Source organism: Osmerus eperlanus, chromosome 17, assembly GCF_963692335.1.
Source record: "Osmerus eperlanus chromosome 17, fOsmEpe2.1, whole genome shotgun sequence".
NCBI lineage: Eukaryota > Metazoa > Chordata > Actinopteri > Osmeriformes > Osmeridae > Osmerus > Osmerus eperlanus.
In genome coordinates, this window is record NC_085034.1 from 2606548 (window position 1) to 2618768 (window position 12221).

Sequence of the window (12221 nt, forward strand, 5' to 3'; positions counted from 1 at the left end):
GCGCTCAAATAAATCAGTTGCAAACACTAAAACCTACCTCCCTTTTTGAAACTTCCACCCTTGTTTCCATACTTACATTTTTACATTTAGTCATTTAGCAGACGCTCTTATCCAGAGCGACCTACAGTAAGTACAGGGACATTCCCCCCGAGGCAAGTAGGGTGATGTGCCTTGCCCAAGGACACAACGTCATTTTGCACGTCCAGGAATCGAACCGGCAACCTATGGATGACTAGCCCGATTCCCTAACCGCTCAGCCACCTGACTCCCTTGGAGCACAGATGTTGTGCAAGCCTTGTCGGCCCTGTGTGTGAACCTCTCCCTCTGTGGTGATGTGTTACAGGTGTCAGAGCAGAGTACAATACAGACAGTCCTTGGTCTAGTTCACCTCTGAATGCAGCTCAGTGATCAGACACCAGCAGCTAACCACAAAGGACTGGTGTGGTGACTGGGGCTCACCTCCCAGACTGACCACTAGTGTTTTACACCAGCTCAATGGACTCTTTGTCTGGACAAGGAGACAGGCCAACTGGTCACCACCAGACCTATACACACACACATACAAGCATGGGCACGCACACACACACACACACACACACACACACACACACACTCAGACACACACACACACACGCACACACACGCACACGCACACACACACACACACACACACACACACACACACACACACACACACACACACACACACACACACATACATAAATAAGGAAATCATACAGCTAAATCAATCACTCAGTAATTTAATGGAGTAGTTTAATGATTGCTCAAACCACATAAGGAATTGCATTTCTGTGTGAGGTACATCTGTGTACAACAGTGTCTTCCTTGACATGTAGTCGGTTTATAGTTGAAGGACTGGCTTATTACTCGCTAATACTGTAAGGACATTGGCCAGTAGACAAAAAATGTTTTCCCAATCAAATTGTCTTTGATTTGGTTTATGTATCAAATTATTCTGTGAGAAGTTTGAACAGAGATGGTTTATATCGGACACGATGCTGCACATTACTAAAGTCTTATAAATCTCATCTCTCCCTAAGCCACAAACAAGGATATGCTGTAAATTACCTAACAAGGAATTTCATAAAAACGGAACACACACTAATCAGATAAAAGTAGTATAATTCTTGAGTATAAACTTACTTTTGTCACCAAATATAAACATTAGGACGTTTTTCCCCCTACTGTACGACAGCTCACAGATCTGTGAATGAGGACGATGACCAGTGAATGAAGTCCTTACACAGTGTCATCATTAAGAATCACAAGCCAGACAAGTTCATTATCACCTTTCTGATCTGAGAGCAGACTACTGTTCTCACCCTACCCTACCTGTTTACATGTACGTGTTTACACAAGTGTCTACTGTAGCCATCACCAATACCATCTCTGCTTCCTCCCATGACACATATATCCAACTGAGAAGAAACCATGTTCCAGTTCCACCCTGATCCAGACATGCGTCATCATTCGGACCATCTTCCTGGTCCGAATGATGAGCGACAGATGTTCTGGGACGCCAGGCCACCGACCCACACCTGGCCTCAGCCTTACACTCCTAGTTGGCCCTCGCGCCCTGCCTGCTTACCTCTCCCTGGCTACCCCACCTCCGCTGCCAACCACCAAGACGCCCACACAGCGGCCTACCCCGGAACACCACCTCCAGCCTGGTTCCAGACACACAACACGTGGAAGGTACTTCTACTCTCTTTCTACTGTATTTCTAAACCTCATGTTTTCATTGCTGTTGTCTCTGGGCTACTCCCAGGGAGATTCTAAGACATGCTGTATTGGTTGGTGACCATCACATACAAGGGACTCTCAAAGCCGAGGTTAGACGAAGATGCCGACTCTAATCAACAGCGCTGTTGTTACTCTCACTGCTGGAGGAATACATTTTTAGATTCGATTATACGTACAAACCATATCAAACAAACCTTTCTCAGAACGAAGCTATGTGTGTGTGTGTATAGGAGATGTGTGTGTATAAATGTGTGTGTGTGTATAGTTGTGTGTATATGTGTTAGCGTCGTGGGTGCGCGTATGTCTGTCTTTGTATATAATGTGTCTGCTTGCGTCTGCGCACCAATGCACACTTGTGTGTCTGTTCATTTGTGTGTGTGTGTGTTTGTGTGTGTGAAGGCTGAGCGTGTCCATTCTGCCATTGATACATAATGTCTTAATGTGATTACCATCGCATGCCGATGTCGGCACATTGGAGGAAGGAACCACCCAAAGGGCTCTTTGTGTTGCAGGGGTCATTCCTCTGGAATCCTGTCCCTGAGGATTTGACAATTGTCCCTGAGAGGGGCTACTTACAATGAGCTGACGCACCACTGGGCCATAACTCTGCACTGTAATTAAAGCATTCAGAAGCTTGTATGTGAATGTGTGTGTGGGTGTGTGGGCAAGTCTCTGTGTATGCCTGTCTGCTTTTCTGAGGATTGTAAGTGTGTGTTTATGTGTGTGTTTGTGTGTGTGCCAGTGTTTTTGTCTCCTCTGTACGAGTGGGAGTTTACATGGTGAATCTTAGTGATGTTGGGTCTGAGGTGTGGAAGGCTGAGAGACTCCCAGCCCTGTTGCTCTGGGCCACACGGTCATGTGAGTGATGGACATAAAGGAGATTTTTCGAACAGGAGAAACCGAGAACAAGCCAGTCCAGGCCACAGACTGGGACGCTTCAAAGCTCAGTTGCGATGCTCAGGTCTGCATGAGGCCTTTCATGTGTTAAAGAGTGTTTGGTGCAATCCTCTGCCATAGCCTGGTTCTCTGTGTGTGTGTGTGTGGCTGTGTGTTAGCTACAGAGGGAAAGATGGAAAGCGATGGAGAGAGAGAGGGTGAGCGAGAAAGGTTGAAGAAATACTAAATGAGAGAGGAAAAGAGTGGTGAGAGAGCAGTGAGATTGAGAGAGAGACAGTGAAAGAGAGATACATATGTGTATGTGTATCATATGTGTATCATATGTGTATGACGTTAATGTCTTGTCCTCGAAACCTAAGCCACAGGAAGTGAACAGCGATTGGCCCAGACCACCCAGCTGGACTGGGGTATTGGTGCTGAACAAGCTGTTGAGGCCCATTAGACTGGTGGTGGACGGGGGGGGGGGGGGGGGTTACTGATAGAGACAAGCATGGTACACTTTAGTCATAATATACTTTTATGCGTACACACACACACACACACACACACGCACACACACACACACACACACACACACACACACACACGTGTACAGTGAACAAGTGTGTTGGTTTGGGCCAATGTATCAGTCCCAGATACGTACCTGAGCCAGCTGTGTTAACCACAGATCAAGCCAGGTCCCCTCATTCACCTTTGAGGTTAGCTAAGGTTAGCGTCATACTATCTGAATGAAAGAACAGGAGAGAAAAAGAGAGAGGGAGGAAGTGAAAGAGAGAGGGGGGTGGGGATGGGGGGAGATAGAAAGAGAGATACAGAGAGAGAGTATGTGAAAAAGAGAGAGAGAGACAGAGTGAGAGAGAAAGAGAGAGAGAAATTCAGTATAATTGAACATTTTGTAATGATGAGTAACTGCTTGTGTTCAATAGAGCATGTGGCTATATCCATTCAATCATCGAATGTTCCAATGTTTAATATTCTGTCTGCACAAGATCTAATCCAAACCAAAAGATCTAAACCAAATCTTTAAAAACGGTGTGAAATTCAGACACATCCGTTTTCATTTCCAATACAGCATTCCGGTTGTTTTATGACTGGTGTGGAATCCCTGGGTTCCATTAGATTTCCCTCAGTGTTCTTTGATCTGACAGGGTTGTCCCACAGTGTAATAGGATTAGAGAGAACAAGTCTCTCACTGCTACATGTCTCATTGGATGTCTCAGTCTCGGTCTGCTCCCCCTCCCCTCCTCCCCTCTCACCCTCTCCTCCTCCCCTCTCCTCTCCTCCTCTCTCCTCCCTCCCCTTCTCCTCCCCTTCTCCTCCCCTCCTCTCCCCCTCTTCCTCCCCATCCTCTGTTCACCCTGACCCCTGATCATCACGCCCACCCCTTTAGATACTACATGACCTGTTGAAATATTTTTGATCTGTACCCCCCCCCCCCCCCCCAACCAACACACACACACACTCTCTCCTGTTCCCCAGAGTTCCGCTCCGTCGACAGTCCCATGAAACTTAATCCCTGGGACCTTCCATAAGGCCACCAGGATAGTTACTCCCATCATCAGCCTATCTGCTCCTTCACACACACACACACACACACACACGCACACACACGCACACGCACACACACACACGCACACACGCACGCACGCACACACGCACACACGCGCACACACGCACGCACGCACACGCACACACGCGCACACGCGCACACGCGCACACGCGCACACGCACGCACACGCACGCACACGCACGCACACGCACGCACACGCACGCACACGCACGCACACACACACGCACACACACGCACGCACACACACACACACACGCACGCACACACACACACACACGCACACACGCACGCACGCACGCACGCACACACACACACACATCAGAGGCATTGTGAAGGTGTGAGAGAAGGGCTGACACCCTGGGAACAGCAGTGATTAGAGGAGCTGAGATGTGGAGTCTGGGGGTTACGTTGTGAGCCGCCATGACAGTTTGATTTGTGTGGAGGGAAAACAATGACAGCTTTCTACAGACGTGACCTGGGCCTCACATCCATCCACAGGGAGATTTGCACTTTGTTTAAGCGGTTAAACCTTCACGTGGACGCATATAAGTGTTGATGTGTGTGTGTGTGTACAAGTGTGTGAGTGTGTGTTTTACCTCAGTGTCTGTCCACGCTGATCTGTTTTCTGGCACATTGACACTGCAGCTGGGGCCAGGAGCTTGGCCAGCCATAAACACACATCAAGTCAATTAGCCAATCATCCGATGACAATCACCCACTCATGAAAACATGTACCTTGACATGAGTCTTGGAACTGAACTAATCAGCTCATCTTAACTGTCCAGCTCTCACGGCAGAGACACAGTGGACCCCTCAAGTCCATAAGTGCGTGTTGAGAATTTCATACTGTTTCCCAGAAACAAAACGATCGGTGTTCCCCATCTCTGATCACAGTGCTGGTGCCCAGTCTGTCATCATTCTAAATCCAACTGACTTAACAGCCTTAGTTTAACACAGACCCTAGGATCGCATACTCACAATGACCCCCCCCCCCCTTATCTCTCCTCCCTCCCCTCCATCCTTACCTCTTTTCACCCCAGACTCAGAATGTGTGGCATCTGTGTCCTAATATCCCCCCCTCCATCTCCCTCACCCTCCACCCCCCTCCATCCATCTCCCTCACCCTCCGAGTGGAGGGGTGGCTGGACAGGACCAGGACGGCGACAGCTCTCTCCCCCATGCCAGTCCCCTGCCAACCCACCATGCCCGCTCACAGACCCCCCCCCCCCCTCCCGGCAGCCCTGCAACACCCTGGCATCAGAGGGGCTTGTTCCCCAGGCCCCAGCACTCTGGGCTTTATGAGATTACTGCAGTGCATGGAGCAGGTGTCTGCCAAAATTCCTTTCCTATTTAGACCTCCCGGTCCATACCAGCACACTAATCCTATTACAGCTAATTGAGTGAAGTCGGCAGTCTGTTTAAGTTAAACCAAGTTTAGCCTCTAATAGGATTCTGAAGGAAAAGGTACAATGCAGGGAATGAGTGGTAGTAATGTTTGGCTGGCCGGGCTAGGGATGGAGGGATGGAGGGATGGAGGGATGGAAGGATGGAGGGATGGAGGGATGGAGGGATGGAGGGATGGAAGGATGGAGGGATGGAGGGATGGAGGGATGGAGGGATGGAAGGATGGAAGGATGGAGGGATGGAGGGATGGAGGGATGGAAGGATGGAGGGATGGAGGGATGGAGGGATGGAAGGATGGAGGGATGGAGGGATGGAGGGATGGAGGGATGGAAGGATGGAGGGATACTTTAGCTGTGCCTCTTTGTACATAGACACAGCTACAGATAAAATTCAGAATATTGAGATAGGAAGTTTTGGCAACACTTTAGTAATACCTGTAGTAAAAACATTGTGGCACATAAGAATGTGTGTAATGAAATAATATTAAATTGTTAGCGGTATTGATGATTACACGAGTGTGAGAAGGTGGATGTTATAATGGGCCTAACAAGAAAATTCAAATCAGATCAAATGTCTAAGTTTCTATTTGACTTCATTTCTTGTTCATAAAACGTTTTTTTTCCAGAGACGGGTTTCAGCAGACTTAATCAGACTGCTGACTTGTTAACTGTGACAGGGTCATCCGTGTTACGCTTCTAATGGAGGAACCTTTACATGATCTTATCAGTCTCAATGTCAAGACCCCTGACCTGCACAGCATCTGAGGACAGTCACTCTCACAGGCTGAACTGAGGCCTTTATGTGGCAAGACAGACCCTCAGACTCTCTCTCTCTCTCTTCACTCCTCCTCTCCTCACCATTTCCCTCTTCTACCTATGCGCCCCCCCCTTCCGCCCCCACACCCTTCTTCTCCACCGCTCCACCCCCCCGACCCTTACACCTCCACCAATTGACGTGATTAGGTGAGGGACACACGTATTACCAGTTGGCGTCAGGCAGACAGACAATCCCAGCTCCGTCCAGAGTCAGGACCCCAGTCTCAGCTCATCGCTGGGGGGCGGGTCAGGGACCCGTTCCAGCTACTAACCATGGGGGGCCGGCAGGGGGGCCAGCAGGGAGGCCGGCAGGGAGGCCTTTGAAGGACAGACGCCCACAGAGACCTCCACTTATCAGCAGGAGAAGAACACAAAGCCTCCTTGATGTGGAGACGATCACAGCATAGGCAGGAGAAGCAGGGAAGGATGTTGATCACTGCAGTAGTAGGAAAGAACCTCAGATAGCGTCCCGCGTCCCAAACTGGGGTTAAACAGGGATCGAACAGAACAACTAAATGGAAGCCCTGCTTGATTAGTTCATACGTTTCAGTTTAAACCATTTTAGCTGTGCACAGCCAACTATACGGCCTCTCTGCCCAACATATAGTCGAACTAAATGTAACGAATACATTATTTTCTACGTACTACACTATACACAATACACAAGAATGCAACTTTTCTGTAAGCATGTGTGTTCAGACAAAGGGGCTAGGGTATGAGTGAACGTTTTCCATTTTCCAGAGCCTACTCTGGACAATCCCCTTAAGTCCCTGCTTTTAAAGAGCTTACAACACAAAACACAACAGCATTTACCGAGCTAATTGTGTTCCTTTAATCCACACAATATTATTCCTCAGACAGAGGAGTACTGCAAATGGCCTTTAGGGGGCGTTAGTCTGATTACCTGCATCACATCTCCATCCATGCATCCGTCCGTCCATGTATGCATTGCATATAGAATAATATATACTTACATAAATATCTATTTAATGCATTATGTATTCTGTAGGTTAGGGTTCTACCCTAACATACCAGAATTGGATAAGGAAATGGTACTTATACAGTCACACTTCAGATGAAGGGAGATAAAACTATATGTAGTCGTCTGTTTTCCTAATCGCATTGAAGAACGGCATGCCTAAAAGGAGATACCACCAAACCCCTTATCTCCCTTCCCCCCCTTCTCTCTTCTCCTTCTCCCTTTCATAATATATCCTTAGTTTTTCTTTGCTCCATCTCTTTCTGTGTATGTCTGTCGTTCTACCATGCAGGCTATATAAACACTGCTCATTGTCGCAGCATGACTCTCATTGAACCAATTCTGTCTCTGATAAAAAGAAACATTAGTTCTAATCAGTCCAGTAATGGGAAATTGCACTTGCTTGTTAAACAAAACATCCTGTGTTGCTCGCCGAGAGAGCATATTATAAATACTACTAATGCGAGTTCCTTTAGAAGTCTGGTAGAACATGAATCTGAACACTGTGGAATCTATAGATTCTCTGCAAGGTCTTCATACTTTCTGCTGTTCATACCACACACAAGACAAGGGGGTAGGCGACAAGGCGACAATGAAGGTCCCCGATGAAGGTTCCTGGTATCTACAGCCAAGAGACTGATTTATATCTGCTGAAGCTGAATCAAGTGTAGCGTTTCCAATGGGGCCGTTAAACCAGCTTAAACTGTGAGAGAGCCCTGGGTCCATGACTCTTTAATGGGCTGTGTCAGTGGATGAGGAGTAGTCTTGTGGACTGGCAGTTGGTCCGGAATGTTCTGAAGAAGGACAGCTGCCTGTATCCTGTCAGTTGGTCGACAGCATCAGTAAACAGACGCGTGTCAAACACTGTAAGTGGAAAGTACAGTGTGGTCTGATGTCGGATGATCCAAGCCAGGGATGGGCTGACTGCACCCTTCACCCTGCCTCTCCGTGTTAGCCTGACAGGCAGAGCCCAGGGATGTGTCTGTGCTCCCAGACATGGGGAGGGAGAGCAGGTCTGCACGGTCCGCCCCCCCCCCCCCCCGAGCCCTCCTCAGCCCCCCCCCCAGGTCTCCCGGGAACAGAGCATGGGAGGGGAGAGGTGAGGCACAAAACCCTCCCTAGTGGGGTACATGAACCGTTTAGAGACAGAGGAAGAGAGAGAGAGGGAGGAAGAGAGAGAGGGAGGGAGAGGGAGAGAGAGAGAGAGAGAGAGAGAGGGAGAGAGAGAGTTAGAAGGTGGGTGGGTGTGCAGGGGAGATAGTAGGAGATAAGAGAGAGAGAGAGAAAAAAAATCACAGAATTGGATTAATTGGCATAATTCAAGGTGGCTGGGCACAGCGAGAGAGAGTGTCAGAGTTGGGCGAATCTCTGCCATCCTCAAAGTAAGACGGCCTGCACAATTAGCCATGTGAACCTTGACCCCGCTCAGAATAATTAATGAATAACAGAGGGGATAAAGACAAAAGGCGCAGAGCGGCGTGGGTGAGGGTGAGAGGAGTAATACATCAAAGAATGCTGGTAATTGGCTCTGCAGCTTTCATTCCTTGCCCTATTTCTTTCAATTCATTGACTCAAAATAATGGGTTCAGGGTCATTATCAACAGGTCGTAAGCTCTGGGAGTGCCAAGTTTCAACAAGGGGAGTAAAACTAGGGTTGTGTGTGCGTGCGTGTGTGTGTGTGTGCATGTGTCCATATATGCATGTATGTATGTGTGTGTCTACGTGTGTGCATATGTGTGGGTGTAGATGTGTGTGCATGTGTGTGGATGTGTGTCTGTATGTGTGTGTGGGTACATGCTTATGTGTGTGTGTCTGTGTGTGTATGAGCGCTGATGGCTGAGTGTTAACCCCCGTTGCTGACGACACGATTCATGCAGCAGGAAAAGTTGTGTAAATAGTTGTGGACTTTTTCCGTGACAGAGGGAGAGAGAGAGAGAGAGACAGGCAGAGAAAGAGAGAGTGAGCGCCCGGCATAGTTTTTCAAGATCAGAGGCTGACGGGTTCCTTGTATGTGTGTGACGGACTCTGACTCTGACTGTCCTGAATCACGATGCTGGAATACAACTGGTATGGGCAGGTAAGTCACTGTGTGTTTCCTGTTCTGTAGTTGATCTCTGTTGACGGACTGTAGAATGGTGATCTAGTCAGAAATGGAGAAATTAAGATCTAGAGAATATGTAAAGATTCAAATAAGGACGATACCATTAGAAGGGTCTACGAATAACTACTGATGTAACAATTTAGCAGTTCTACAGGTGACAGGTATTTTATTCCAGTATACGTATTAAATAAAAGTTTTGACAGAAGATCTAACAAAATCACAATGCTAGTATCAGTATTCTACTTTTGTTTCATTTGAATTACTTTATAAATCAACAAAACCACCGGACTTAGATGATGGCCCAAGGCTACAAGATGTAGCCTCCATTCCTGACTGTGACCTGTGTGGAAGAAGGGAGAAATCTGAGGTGTTCAATACATTTACATTTACATTTAGTCATTTAGCAGACGCTCTTATCCAGAGCGACTTACAGTAAGTACAGGGACATTCCCCCGAGGCAAGTAGGGTGAAGTGCCTTGCCCAAGGACACAACGTCAGTTGGCACGGCCGGGAATCGGCCGCTCAGCCACCTGACTCCACCAATACTGAGGTCAAACATTTCAGACCAGAACGCAAAAAGCATCAGCTTATGATTTGTTTTAGTGTGTGTTGCCCATGTCATATTTATTGACCACTGACAACACGGATCATAGGGAGTCAGATGGCTGAGCGGTGAGGGAGTCGGGCTAGTAATCTGAAGGTTGCCAGTTCGATTCCCAGCTGTGCCAACTGATGTTGTGTCCTTGGGCAAGTCACTTCACCCTACTTGTCTCAGGGGGAATGTCCCTGTACTTACTGTAAGTCGCTCTGGATAAGAGCGTCTGCTAAATGACTAAATGTAAATGTAACACATCAAGGTAGAGACAGTGTACACAAGGGCATGTGAGGATAGTCTCCTCTGCCCGGAGGAGAGAGAGAGAGGTCAGGTCAGATCAGACGGTGGAGATACCGGCAGACAGGAAGAGACAAGGAAAGACCTTGTACACGGCAGCCAATTGAATTTCAATTGGAATTCCAATTTGACAACGTAGTATATATAGACAACGTGGTTTAGATTCATTAGATTCGCTGCTCAGTGCGCCAGTTCATGTAATCATTTGGTTCAATCAAGGCAACATAGTTTGTAATTGTGTTTTTTTGGTTGAGGACACCTGTACTTCATATCTGAACTGGAAGACCACTGTGTTTTAATGATGTGACAACACTATATAGTAGACCCATGCATGTGTCTGGATAAGGAGGTATTTGTTGCGAGGGCAGGATGACAAGAGATCACGTGACCAGGGGTAAAGGTGAGGGCCAACTGAATTAGCTGAGATGCACACTGAGCTTCCTATTCTGGAGGGCATTAGAAACAACAAGTGTAGGCACCTCCTCGCTCCTCCTCGCTCCTCCTCGCTCCTCCTCTCTTCTCCTCGCTCCTCCTCGCTTCTCCTCGCTTCTCTTCACTACTCCTCGCTCGTCCTTGCTCATCCTCGCTTCTCCTCGCTCTTCCTCGCTTCTCCTCGCACCTCCTTGCTCCTTCTCGCTCCTCCTCGCTCCTTCTCGCTCCTCCTCGCTCCTTCTCGCTCCTCCTCGCTCCTCCTCGCTTCTCATTCAAAGGACACAATGTAGAACTGAAACTGTGGAGGATGTGTGCTGACTTGTGCAGACGTACATAGAGGAGGAGGAGAAAGAGCAACAGACAAGGGTTTAACTCAATTACATAACCGGTGTCAGATAGCTGAGCGGTTAGGGTATCGGGCTAGTACACAGAAGGTTGCCGGTTCGATACCTGGCCGTGCAAAATGATGTTGTGTCCTTGGGCAAGGCACTTTACCCTACTTGCCTCGGGGGGAATGTCCCTGTACTTACTGTAAGTCGCTCTGGATAAGAGCGTCTGCTAAATGACTAAATGTAAAATGTAAATGTGTGCTGACTTGTGCAGACATACATGGAGGAGGAGAAAGAGCAACAGAGGGTTTAAGGATTTAACTCAATTACGTAACGTAAGTTTACCAGCAGTCACGCGACACGTTAGAATACCTCAGTGATTGTTTCACACCGTCACATAACCGACACATACCTTCAACGCTCTCCTTCCTTCGATGCTTTCTTCCCCATGCTTTTCATCTTTCCTTAATTGGAATGTAAGGTTTTCCCATACCTGAGCATGCCATGTCAAGCAATTAATACCATAATACGCCTGAACGTGGCTCTTTTGGTCTGCAGGGCTCCCTGTAGTGATGAAAGGAAAGAGTGATGTCGGCTCATGTTAGTGTCATCCAGGTGGGCTCTCTCTCTCTTCTGCCCATCAGATCATTCTGCTGCCCAGACAGGGGGTGAGGGAGGTGAGGGAGGTGAGGGGGGTGGGGGGGGAGGTAAACATCTGAGGAATGCAGGATTGTAGGATTGTTAATCCATCCTGGCCTGTTAGCAGTGTTTGTAACGATAACACCTGGCCTGATTGCCCTCTCTGGTCAGGCCCGGACCCACGGAGGGCTAAAACAACTGTGGAGGCCTGCGCAGGGGCGGAGGTAACCCGCTCAAAGGCTCCAGCAGGGCCCACCTGCTGGGCCGAGCTGCCCTGAAGACACCCTCAGACCCCAGACTCACCCAGGGTTCAGCTGGGTCTGGACGAGTGCGGAGATTAGCTGGGCTATCCGTTTGATATGTGTGTTTCTCGTTGACTTGGGCCAGGTTGGGATGGCC